The sequence below is a fragment of the Saccopteryx leptura genome, chromosome 5, assembly GCF_036850995.1.
Source record: "Saccopteryx leptura isolate mSacLep1 chromosome 5, mSacLep1_pri_phased_curated, whole genome shotgun sequence".
Lineage (NCBI taxonomy): Eukaryota > Metazoa > Chordata > Mammalia > Chiroptera > Emballonuridae > Saccopteryx > Saccopteryx leptura.
Window position 1 is genome coordinate 190020664 of NC_089507.1, and position 13283 is coordinate 190033946.

Consider the following 13283-nt stretch of genomic DNA (forward strand, 5'->3'; position numbering starts at 1 on the left):
GAGGCAGAGGCTCCATGGAGCCATACTGAGTGCCCGGGCCAACTCACTCCAATTAAGCCATGGCTGAGGGAGGAGAGGGGAGAGAGGGAGAGGGAGAGGGAGAGGGAGAGGGAGAGGGAGAGGGAGAGAGAGAGAGAGGGAGAGAGAGAGAGAGAGAGAGAGAAGGGAGTGGGATGGATAAGCAGAGGGTGACTTCTCCTATATGCCCTGACCAGGAATCAGACCTGGGACATCCACACAACAGGTGATACTCTACCACTGAGCCAACCAGCCAGGGCCAGATGTGCCGTAATTTATTATATCTGTAAGATCAATTACTACTCTGTACTATAAGCAATAATGAAAGTATATATCCACTCCCTTCCCACTCTTCTTCTTTCTCTTCACCATCCAAATTTTTATTTGCTTACATTATTTTTCTTTGTGTTTACGCTTGTAGCTTTAATTAAATCGTCACTTCTATTATTTACTTCATTTGATTTATACTACCTCTGACTCCTGGCTGTAAAGGTCATCAGTATACTCACACCCTTTTCCAACTTTTCTCCACTTCCTTCCCTGAGTGTTACTTATATCATTCCTATATTTTCAGGGTTTGATTGACATTTGATTTAGTTTTCATTTTACAATGAAATGGATTCATTGCTAGTCCACTGGCTCTATTTTCTTCATTCATAATTTGGTTTGTTGACATTTGGCTTATAACAATTTCTTTTTAAAGGGATTATGGGATCTACTTTCCCTAATGATTGCATGTCAAGATGTTTGCGGGTTCAATGGTTGTTTGGCTTTGTATAAAACTCGAGGTTTATCTTTTCTTGAGAACTTTGAAGACCTTGCTTCTAGGATCTCACATTGCTGCAAGGAAGTCTGAGGGCAGCATGATATTTTCCTCTGGGAAGAGGATTAATTTTTATACCCGGATTCCCAAAGGATTTTTTTTTGTTTACCTTTGAAGTAAATTAATATTACTACAATATGTTTGGCTTCAATGATGAGAGATAACATACCTTTTTAAGTTTTGGATTCAAGGTGATTATGTCTGGAACATTTTTTATTCTTTGTATCTTTAAATTGTTTTTAGATACTTTGTTTTATATTATTTCAGTTTTGCATTTTAAAGGTGAGTTATATATGCATTAGATGAGTTATAAACATGTTGTCTTTCTTGGTCTTCTATGTATCATTTTCTTCCTAATTCTTTTTAACTCTTTGCTCTTTTACATTTTAGTTTGCTCACTTTTCTTTGTCCCTTCTTCCCTGTCTGCCCCTGTGTTATTCAGCAAGAGATTTTTTCTCTTTGTGTTTGTCAATATGGCCTTCTGATTTGCAACGTTATTGTTCTCTTCCATTCTTTCCCTGATCTGTGCTAACTTACCTCCTTGATTATGTCTCATGGCATCTCCTCTGAGGTCTTTGTGGAATGAGTTTATATCTCTTCCTTTCTAGCCCCCACACAGGCTGATTTAGGGCCACTACTAAGGCAGGGTCTCTCCATCTGCTGCACTGAGAGACTTTTCTTACAATTATGCTGTGTGTGTGAATCTGCATTGGCCCTGACTCCTTGCAAACGAACATGGCCAAGGAAAGCTCTCACCATCAGCTGCTAATCCTCTTTCCTATTGTTCAAAACAAAATCATATGTAAATTATATCTCAACTTAAAAAAAAAAAAACAAAAAAACCCAGCCCTGGCCAGTTGCCAGCCCTGGCCAGTTGGTTCAGTGGTAGAGCATCAGCCTGGTGTGTGGATGTCCCAGTTCAATTCCCAATCAGGGCACATAGGAGAAGTGTCCATCTGCTTCTCCACCCCACCCCCTCTCGTTTCTCTTTCTCTCTCTTTTTCCCTCCTACAACCGTAACTCAATTGGAGTGAGTTGGCTCTGGGTGCTGAGGATGGCTCCATGGCCTCCACCTCAGGCGCTAAGAAGAACTCAGTTGCTGAGCAACAGAGCAAGGTCCCAATTGGGCAAAGCATTGCCCCCTAGTGGGCTTGCCGGGTGGATCTCAGTTGGGGCACATGTGGGAGTCTGTCTCTGCCTCCCTGTGTCTCACTTAATAAAAAAGAAAGGAATATCCCCCATGGATGGGCCATCTGCTTTGAAGAACTCTGTCATAGAGCCACTACTTGCGGGGGGGGGGGGTGTCTTCTCTGTGCATTTTCCTGTTATCTCTATTTGATCTTCATTGAATGTGGCAGCTCTTAGTTCCATATCTGTTAAGGGTTATGAATTAAATTTCCTTTATTTCCTTTTTTTTTTTTCAGGATGATTTGCAAGCAGAAAGAGATACAGCACTTTCTTTACTGGGAAATTTAAAATAGGAAAAGAACAGCAATACTTTCAATCTTCTCACTCATTTCTCCCATCCAAGTACTAACCAGGCCCGACCCTGCTTAGCTTCCGAGATCAGACAAGATCGGGCACGTTCAGGGTGGTATGGCCGTAGACTCGCTCATTTCTCTTTTAATCTCCAAGGTCTAGTATGGTATGGATTTAATAAATATTTGCTAAAATAAAATGAAGGAAGGAAAGATTATTAGTTTTCCATTGCTACTGTAGCAATTTACTTATAAATGAGTGGCTTAAAACAAAATATATTTATCATCTCATAGTTTTGTAGGTAAGAGTTCAAAATGAGTCTCACTGGACTAAAGTCAAGGAACCGGCAGATTGTGTTTCTCTCTGGAGGTTCGAGGGGAGAATCCATTCCCTTCCCTATTCCACCTTCTAAAGGCCATTAAATTCCTTGGCTCATGGTACCCTTTCTCCAACTTCAAAGCCAACAACAGAGGGCCAAGCTCTTCTCACATGGTATCACTCTGATATTCTTTTCTTCCTCCTTTCCAACTTTTAAGAAAATTCATGATTACATTGGGCTCTTTTTGATAATTCTTTCTTTCTTTCTTTCTTTCTTTCTTTCTTTCTTTCTTTCTTTCTTTTTTTTAGAGAAAGAGAAAGAAATAGACAGGAAGGAAGGAAGAGAGATAAGAAGCATCAACTCATAGTTGCAGCATTTTTTAGTAGTGCATTAATTCCTTCTCATATGTGCTTTGATGGGGGTGGGTGGGTAGCTCCAGCTGAACCAGTGACCCTTTGCTCAAGCCAGAAATGTACAACAAATATTAAGTTAACACAGGTGACATTCAGAAATTATGCAAATGAAAACATCTAGAATCTAGTTGTAAATTTATTTAAAGAGATAGACAACTGCATACAGCTTAATTTAACTCCCTCTGATACCTTAAAGAAATAAATAAATTCATTATTTTTTTTTTAAAGAAGAATGGAGAATAGTCTGGGAATCACAGCATAGATAACGAAAATCCCAAAGCAAACCATTTCCCTGAAACTGTTTACAGCATGTGGGAAAGTTATTTACTTTCGTTTAAATACTATTTGAAATATCTGTAGATTCTGTGCTGCTTTGTTAAGGTGGCCCTTATTGCTCCTGGCCCCAAGATGCAGATCTAGAAGCTTTCAAGCCGCATGTGAGAGAGATAGCATCTACTGCCCACTGCTCCTTACTATTTTTAAAACCCCAGTGATGTTTTTCTCCCAGGAAGCATGACTCCTGCTTCATCTGCTTAATGGCCTGAACAGCTTTGAGTGCCTTTTCCTTTTGCCTATTTTAATGTCTTAGTGAGCCAGACCCAACTGATTATGAGCATGAAGGCTGGGTTGAGTCAGCCTTTGGGCTGAGTTTAGGAAAATAAGAATCAATAAAAACAGCAATGAGTTAAGTAGAGTTAAAGGTAGGTAGAGAAGAGGGACTCACAAGTGCAATGGAGTTTTCCAGGTGCAGTTTTGGTCAATGTTGGTCATGACCTTCCAGGTAGCTTCTCTTTCTCTAGTTTCTCCCCCAAACCATTCATATCTGAAAGAAAAAAAAAACCCAAAACATTGGTTCTTTTATTTTTTTTGTATTTTTCTGAAGTTGGAATTGGTGAGGCAGTCAGACAGACTCCCGCATGCCCCTGACCGGGATCCACCCAGCATGCCCACCAGGGGGCGATGCTCTGCCCATCTGGGGCATCGCTCTGTTGCGACCAGAGCCATTCTAGCACCTGAGGCAGAGACCACAGAGCCATCCTCAGCACCTGGGCCAACTTTGCTCCAATGGAGCCTTGGCTGTGGGAGGGGAAGAGAGAGACAGAGAGGAAGGAGAGGGGGAGGGGTGGAGAAGCAGATGGCCACTTCTCTTGTGTGCCCTGGCCAGGAATCAAACCCGGGACTTCCGCACGCCAGGTCAACACTCTACCACTGAGCCAACCAGCCAGGGCCAACATTGGTTATTTATTAAATGCCAAGATTGATGTTGAGCTCTTTTTTTTTTTTTTTTTGTATTTTTCTGAAGCTGGAAATAGGGAGAGATAGTCAGACAGACTCCCGCATGCGCCCGACCGGGATCCACCCGGCACGCCCACCAGCGGGGACGCTCTGCCCACGAGGGGGGATGCTCTGCCCCTCCAGGGCGTCGCTCTGCCGCGACCAGAGCCACTCTAGCGCCTGGGGCAGAGGCCAAGGAGCCATCCCCAGCGCCCGGGCCATCTTTGCTCCAATGGAGCTTTGGCTGCGGGAGGGGAAGAGATAGACAGAGAGGAAGGAGGGGGTGGGGGTGGAGAAGCAAATGGGCGCTTCTCCTATGTGCCCTGGCCGGGAATCGAACCCGGGTCCCCCACACGCCAGGCCGACGCTCTACCGCTGAGCCAACCGGCCAGGGCCTGATTTTGCGCTCTGTAGGGGCTATAAAAAGCATGCCTCAATAAGATTCTATCCTCAAGAGAAATTTTATTTGCATATAGCATGGCTTGCCTATTTATTCTTCTTGTAATCTAATGCAGAATCTAGAGCACTGTCTTTTTCCACTTAGACAAGCTTTCCCCCATGTACTTCGCTGTAAGCTCCCTGGGGACCTAGGCAGGGCAGTCTCCCAGAATTCTAGGCCCACGCAGGGCTGTGGCCACCCTATTCTGTTGAAGGTCTCTCAAGGAATGCTCCTCTCCTCTCCCCCCTACCCTTTCATATTCTTCCAGATCTTTCTTCTTTGATGTAGCCAGAGGGTGGTTTAGAGACATAGTCATCTAGCCCCCTTTCTAGCTGAGTGACCTGAAGCTCAGTTTACTCATCTTTAAAAGGGGGATAATGAAATTACCTTACTCATCAGGTTGGTTTAAAAATTAAAAATTAAAATTAAATGAGATAAAATATTGTATTCAGCAGGGTTCTTCAGAGAAACAGAACCAATAGGAGACAGATATATAAATATCTGAAGAGCCTTTGTATAAGGAATTGACTTATATAATTCTAGAGACTAAAACATCCCAAGATCTGCAGTCAGCAAGCCGGAGACGCAGGGAAGCTGATGGTATGAGCTCCAGTCAGAAAGCAGCCCTGAGAGGCTGAGACCGAAAGCCAGGAAAGACCTATGGCTTAGCTCAAGCCATCAGGCCAGAGGTCTCTTTTGCTTTACCATTTGTTCAATTCAGGTTTTCAATCACCTATGGCCCACCTGCATTAGGGTGGGCAGTCTGCTTTACTCAGTCTACTGATTCAAATGTGAATCTCATCCAGAAACATACTCACAGACACACCCAGAATAAGGTTCGGAAAAATGTCTGGGTACCACATGGCCCATGACTAGTGCTTAATCTAGTATCTGGCACCTTGACAGATTGAGGGGGAAACTAAAAAAATTAATTGGCTTTTTCAGTTGTTGACTTAGTAACAACTGTGCTTTATCACTTCCCACCTGTGAGAGAAAAGAGAGGAAGAGGCACCGAGAAAGCCATTTCTAAAGATTTGGGCTCACGCATGAGAAGTGGAGACTGGCATTTTCCTGGGCAACAGCTGGGCCACAGACCTGGAGGCTCACTTTGTGCCATTACAGATAAGCAGGGCTGGGGGAGAAATTTTTGGGAGAGCTTGCCAGGTATCCCTAGCATGTGGAAAACTGAATGAGCATTATTCACAGGGAGCTAGAGAGCAATGCAAGAACTAAGGTGGGTGGGGGGAGCCAGGTAGGAAGGGACTGTGGTGTAACATACTGGTAAGACGTAGGCAGTTTTTACCATTTCCCAGCTCTCTGGGACTTTTAGCCACACAAAACGCCCTCAGCAATACCCATGACTGCATAAGGAAGCATGACGGGTAGAGAAGGAAGCAAACCTAGTGGCCACTTGAAGCATTGCAATGCCCAACTGAGGGAAGATCCTAGGAGCGGAGGTAGACTTCTCTGATTCCGTTTCACTTCCAAGCTATACTAACCATTAGTTCCTACGAACACCAAGGTTCTCATGAAAACTGAGGACAGTGATACCTAAGATCCATGGATGTTGTGTAACAAAGGCCTTCTATAAGAAAATGCTTTCCACTTTCAGCTTTCTTGGAGCAGGCGTATTTTATTTATCTATAATACTTACTTATTTCCTCTCTTTCTCTTTTTAAAATTTATTTTTAATTATAGTGGACATACAATACCATATTTGTTTCAGGTGTATAACATAATGATTCAACATTTAGATACCTCATGAGATCCTCACCACAACATTTAGTAACCTTCTGTCATCATTCGTACTTTTATGGTCTAGAGCAGCGGTTCTCAACCTGTGGATCGCGACCCCAGTGGGGTCGAACGACCAAAACACAGGGGTCACCTAAAGTCATCGGAAATACATATTTTATTTAAAAATGTATTGTATAATAAATATGTATTTTCCGATGGCTTTAGGAATTACGTATTTTATTTTAAAATGTATTATATAATAAATATGTATTTTCCGATGGCTTTAGGCGACCCCTGTGTTTTGGTCATTGGACCCCGCTGGGGTCACGACCCACAGATTGAGAACCACTGGTCTAGAGCTATACTATCCAATATAGTAATCACTAACCACATATATCTATTTAGATTAAATGTATTAAAATATATAAAATTCAAAATTTAGTGCCTTATTGTACTAGCCACATTTCAAGCACTTATTAGGCACAGGTTGATGGGGGCTACTAGGTTGGACAACATGGATATAGAACCTTTCATTATCTCAGAAAGTTCACTTCAATTGCACTATTCTAGATGCTTACTGTATTTAAATTGAATAGTTCATTGAAAATACTGAGATGAGAAAATAGTGGTAGATGTTAAGAATGCTTCTAATGTACATAAAATGTATGCACTCATCAAACAATTTTATGCATATATATTTAGATGATACACTTTGACCTCAAAAAATTATGTCTGAATTGAGTTAGGAAAATATAGTAGGCTTGATTATAGCAGAAGAACTATATATTGTAAGCACTAAGACATACATTTGTTTAAGAAACTTTCATTGCTTGTCAGTAGAATTTCTTCACTTGTCTTAATTTATAGCAAATGTAGTCACCTTTTGATTTTTTCCCTGTTTTCCAGTCTAATATTTAAGAACTCATTACTAAATCGCTCATTATCCACCTCACTTAAAATATTTTGTTAAGTTCTCATTGGACATATTGCCCTGCTTGAACATTTCTGTGAATTCAGGCCCCCAATTAATATAGAATTTTCTTTTGCTTCAGTGATGAGAATAGAGACAATGAAAAAGGTTTATGAATGATAAAGATAATTAGTAGGTACTATATTTGGAGGCTTTATTCCATATGATTGACACAGAGGATATTATTCTGGTTTATTTCTCTGTGAAGCACCTGTCCTCAAAATATTTAAGATGTAGAAGAATACTCTAATAATTCAATCCTTGATTTTTCTCTTTTTTTTTTTTTTTTTTTTGTATTTTTCTGAAGCTGGAAACGGGGAGAGACAGTCAGACTCCCGCATGCGCCCGACTGGGATCCACCCGGCTCACCCACCAGAGGTGACGCTCTGCCCACCAGGGGGCGATGCTCTGCCCCTCCAGGGCGTCGCTCTGCCGCGACCAGAGCCACTCTAGAGCCTGGGGCAGAGGCCAAGGAGCCATCCCCAGCGCCCAGGCCATCTTTGCTCCAATGGAGCCTTGGCTGCGGGAGGGGAAGAGAGAGACAGAGAGGAAGGAGGGGGGTGGGGGTGGAGAAGCAAATGGGCGCTTCTCCTATGTGCCCTGGCCGGGAATCAAACCCGGGTCCCCCGCACGCCAGGCTGACGCTCTACCGCTAAGCCAACCGGCCAGGGCGATTTTACTCTTTTTATGACTCTATCAGATTGAAAGTATATTTTTGTCATTTTTATGAAGTTTTAGGCTCTGGCTCATGGCTAAGTTGATAGAACATTGGCCCAGCATATGAATGTCCCAGTTTGGTTCCTGGTCAGGGCACACAGGAGAAGCAACCATCTGCTCCTTCTCTGTTCCTTCTTACCCTTCTCTCCATTTTCCCTTCCCAAAGCCAGTGGCTCAATTGGTTCAAGCATGGCTCCAGCAATGAGGATAGCTCTATTGGAGCATGACAGCCTCAGGCACTAAAAATAACTCGGTCTTGAGCAATGACCCAGGTGGGGTTGCTGGGTAAATCCCGTTCAGGGCGCAGGCAGGAGTCTGCCTCACTATCTCCCCTCCTCTCACCTAAAAAAGAAATTTAAAAGTTTTAAATAAGTTTGTATAAAGTTTACTTTACATTTTTCAAAATAAATAAAAATAACAAAATCTTAAGACCAAAATTTGAGAATAGAGATTCCTGTCTCGAGAATCCTCAAATTGTTCTTTCTTTCCTGATTTGTTTCAAGTTTACCAAGTGGGGTAGGAAATAAGTGTTAGGGTAGTATATCTTTACTTTGTTTATTTCTAGCTAGTGGCATTATCATTTTTAAATTTTTCTTTTCTAGTTCACTCAAATAATTCTCCAGTCATAGGCAGAACACAATTCAGGCAGACACATATAGGTAGAGTGAGATTTGATTCTGTTGATATCTATGCAGACCATGATTATTTCTTTTTTTTTTCTTTTATTTTTTTTTTTTTTTGTATTTTTCTGAAGTTGGAAACAGGGAGGCAGTCAGACAGACTCCCGCATGCGCCCAACTGGGATCCACCTGGCATGTCCACCAGGGGGCGATGCTCTACCCATCTGGGGTGTTGCTCTGTTGCAACCAAGGCCATTCTAGCGCCTGAGGCAGAGGCCATGGAGCCATCCTCAGCGCCCGGGCCAACTTTGCTCCAATGGAGCCTTGGCTGCGGGAGGGGAAGAGAGAGACAGAGAGGAAGGAGAGGGGGAGGGGTGGAGAAGCAGATGGGCACTTCTCCTGTGTGCCCTGGCCGGGAATCGAACCCAGAGCTCCTGCATGCCAGGCTGATGCTCTACCACTGAGCCAACCGGCCAGGACCCCAAGATTATTTCTTAACCTCCCTGAGATCCACACTAATAACTGATTGGTTTTACTCCTCCTGCACATGGGTCTGAGGTGTCTTTCCTTCCCTTTGCCTGCTCTCATCCTGCCCATTCTTCTCTGTCCAGATCCATCTCCAGGTCTTCCATGTAGCAGAAAACTACTTAATTTTTTTACATACTCACTTACAGGGTTTAAAATTACCCTCAGAATCTTTGTAGACTAAAGATCTGGAAAACTACTTAAATTCCTGGAGCCTCATTTACTCATCTGTAACGGGGAGATAATAAAAGCACCTCATTTGTGGGTGATTTTGAGGATTAAATGATAAATCAAGTGCTCAACATAGTTCCTGGCATCTATAAGAATTAAATCATAGTGTGAAGGTCAGTCGTTCTTCAACACTCATTTCTACCAGGCTACCATTTTGCTACTGATTTGGGTTGCTAGTGATCTTGGTTCTATAAAGCAGATGTGCTGACGTTGTGTAAAATATGATGCACACTAGGAAGGTCTACCCCTTGTGATAATCTTGTGGTTTTGAGTCAGCCCTTTGAGGCTGATCTATTGCCCGCACCCGTAAGATCAGCCCCTAAAATGGAATGCCCAAGTTAGATGCTGCACTGTCATTGGCAGAGTAATCAGCCTCACAAGAGAAACCCACTCTCTTGAGTTGCTTTAGCTACAGCCAACAAAATAGACAGTTTTGTGATTCATTCATATCCCTCATCCTGTACGCTCAGTGGATTCCATACACTGACTGATTTCCATCATATACATGCATCTATATTTACCTTTCATCATTTTGTTTTCAAATGGTTTATATCGCTTTATTACAGAAATTACCGAGTAAAAGTTAAATCTCAAACAAAACAAAGCAGAACAAAATATATGCTTATCAAGTTTAAATAAAGAAGCACCTAGAAGCATCAGCTACACTAGATCTCCCAGACAGAACTGTGGACCAAAATGTACCCTCTTGTGTCCTTTTCTGTCTCCTCTGACATCTTTCGGACCCTCTAACATCTCTATCTGGCTTAATAGAGTCTCTCCTATGGGGAATTTATATTTTAAAGTAAACCAAAGGACCACATCTATAAAAGTAGAATTTCAGGGATCAGAAAATTAATCAGAAAAGGTCACTCAAGGAAGCTCTAGGCATTCTCCCATCCAAGTTCTAACCAGGCCCTACCCTGCTTAGCTTCCGAGATCAGATGAAATTGGGCGCATTCAGGGTGGTATGGCTGTAGATGGCTATAGGCATTCTCAAGCCCATACATGTGCCAGACCATGAGCAGTGAAGTACAGCAAGATCTGAGCAAACAGCCCAGAATCAAGGGGCAGAGAGCATATCATGGATGTTCTTGTGACCCAGGGCAAAGTGGGAGGTGAAACAGCATGGGAAGGCTACGTGGCAGGTGCAAGTCAGTATAGAAGAGACTCAATGAGACAAAGCCAGTGGGGCTTCTGGTAAGGAAGGGGGGGGGGTTGGCAATAGACAAGACCTGCAGGCAAGAAGACACATTGCTTTGTTCTTCTTTAGTATTGCTTTGGTTATTCTTGTGGGGCTATTCTTTGCTTCTTGTGGTTCTGTACAAATTTAGAGTTATTTGTTCTATTTCTGTGAAAAATTCCATTCTAATTTTTTAAGAGAGAGAGAAATAGAGACAGAAAGACAAGGACAGACAAACAGAAAAAGTGAGAGATGAGAAGTTTCAACTCATAGTTGAGGCACCTTAGTTGTTCATTGATTATTTTTACATACATCTCTTGACTGAGAGGCTCCAGCTGAGCCAGTGACCCCTTGCTCAAGCCAGTGACCTTGGGCTTCAAGCCAGTGAGCTTTGGGCTCCAGCCAGCAACTATGGGATCATATCTATGATTCCATGCTCAAGCAAGCAACCCGCGCTCAAGTTGGTTTGCCCAAAGCTAGTGACATTTGGGTTTTGAACCTGGGTCCTTAGCATCTCAGTCTGATGCTCTATTTACTACACCACTGCCTTGTCAGATTCATTAGAATTTCTATAGTGACAACATTGCATCTGTACATGGCTGCTTTTGGTAGTATAGATCATTGTTCTTCAATTGTCGGTCTGCAGATTGGTCCACCAAAAATTTCATGACAGTCCGTGAGTTAACCACCCTGACGTTGCATGAAGATTTTAGACCCAATGATCTTAGTCAAAATTGCTTATGGTCAGGGTGATTTCTGCCTTAGTGGTCTCCAAAATAAGTCTCCTATTTTCACCTGTCCCCAAGTACAAAAAGGTTTAAAATCACTGGTATAGACATTTCAATAATATTTTTAATTTTTCTGATTTATGAACACAGGATATCTTTCTATTTGTTTGTATCTTCTTTAATTTCTTTCATTAAAGTCTTACAATTTTCATAGTATAGGTCTCTCACTTCCTTTGTTAAACTTATTTCTAAGTATTATTAGTTTGTATGCTATTGTGGATAGGATAATTTTCTTTCTTTATTTTTTAGATGTTTCATTGTTAGTGTATAAGAATGCAACTGAATTCTTATATTGATTTTATATACTGCAACTTTACTGAATTTTTAAAATTAGTTTCTGCAGTTTTTTTCCCCAGTTAAGTCTATAAGATTGCATCATCTCCAAATAGTGAGAATTTCATTTCCCCTTTTTCAAATCGGCTGCCTTTTATTCATTTATCTTGCCTGATGCTCTAGATAGAATTGCCAGTACTACATTGAATAAGAGTAATGAGAGTAGACATCCTTGATTTGTTCCTGATTTTAGGGGAAAAGTTTTTACCTTTTACCAGTGAGTATAATATCAGCTCTGGGTATTTCCTATAAGGCCTTTAATATAAATATGTTGAGGAATGTACCTTCTATATGCAATTTGTTGTGAATGTTGAATTATGTCAAATTCTTTTTCTGCATCTGTTGAGATGATCATATGATTTTTGACTTCATGAACTTGCATGTCTAAGTTTCTTCTCAGGTTTGGAGAGTTTTCAGCTATTATTTCTTTTCTAGGACTTGATGTTGTTATACCAGGAAAGAAGTCAAGTATTTCACCAAAGCTGTATGTATCAGCATTCAAGTCAAACTTGCTTGGGAGAAGACGGATTTTATTGGCTCGGGCCACTGGCAAGGATGAGTTCAGAGCTGATGCATAGGGCGACTGATGCAGGACTCAAAACAAAGTGGTCAGGACTCAGTACTTTGGCACAAATTCTCTCTGCATGCTAGGTTTTTTTTCTTACTTTGTAAATTGGGTGAAAGGGAACAGTGTTAGAAAGACAACTAATTCTAGCTAAGGAACTTAAAGACAGGACTTCTTGCATTCAATTTCAGTATCTATAAATCCCAGGGAAGAATTCTGATTGGCTTCCTTAAATCACAGGACCACCACTTGGACCAATCACTGTGAGAGGGGTATATAATAGACTGCTTTGGGTTGATAAACATCTTATTTCTTTACTTCCTGACACATAGCCAGACCTCCTTTCCCAGTCTCTCTTACCATTTGATGTGTCTATATGGCTGTGTTTTGGATAATGGAATGTCGATGAAAGTGATATGTGTCATTTCTAGGTCATGCTCGTACATACCTCTCACACCCAATTATTCACATACTCTCTCTTCTGAGTGATGAACAGATGCAGGGAGCAGGCTGTAGACTCTGAGGCCGAGGGAATGATGAAGGCACAAGAAGGGAGGATGTTAGGTCCCTGAATGACTGTGTGGAAGGCTGACTGCTGTCTGAAAAACACGCACCTTGGCTCTTGCATGCATAAGAAATAAGTTTTGTGTCAAAGCACAGAAATTTGGGGATTTGTATGTTACAAAAACTAGTGGTTTTTGTCCTAATTATTATAGGGTACTATGAAAACTATCCAATCAGGCTGGTTTTGTGTGCAGCCTTGTGAGCAGGTGAGCAGACACCTGGCCTTCAGCGCCAAGGGCTATTTAGTTACTGGTTCTGATTGGATCCCAACTGACTGTGCTTGAGTC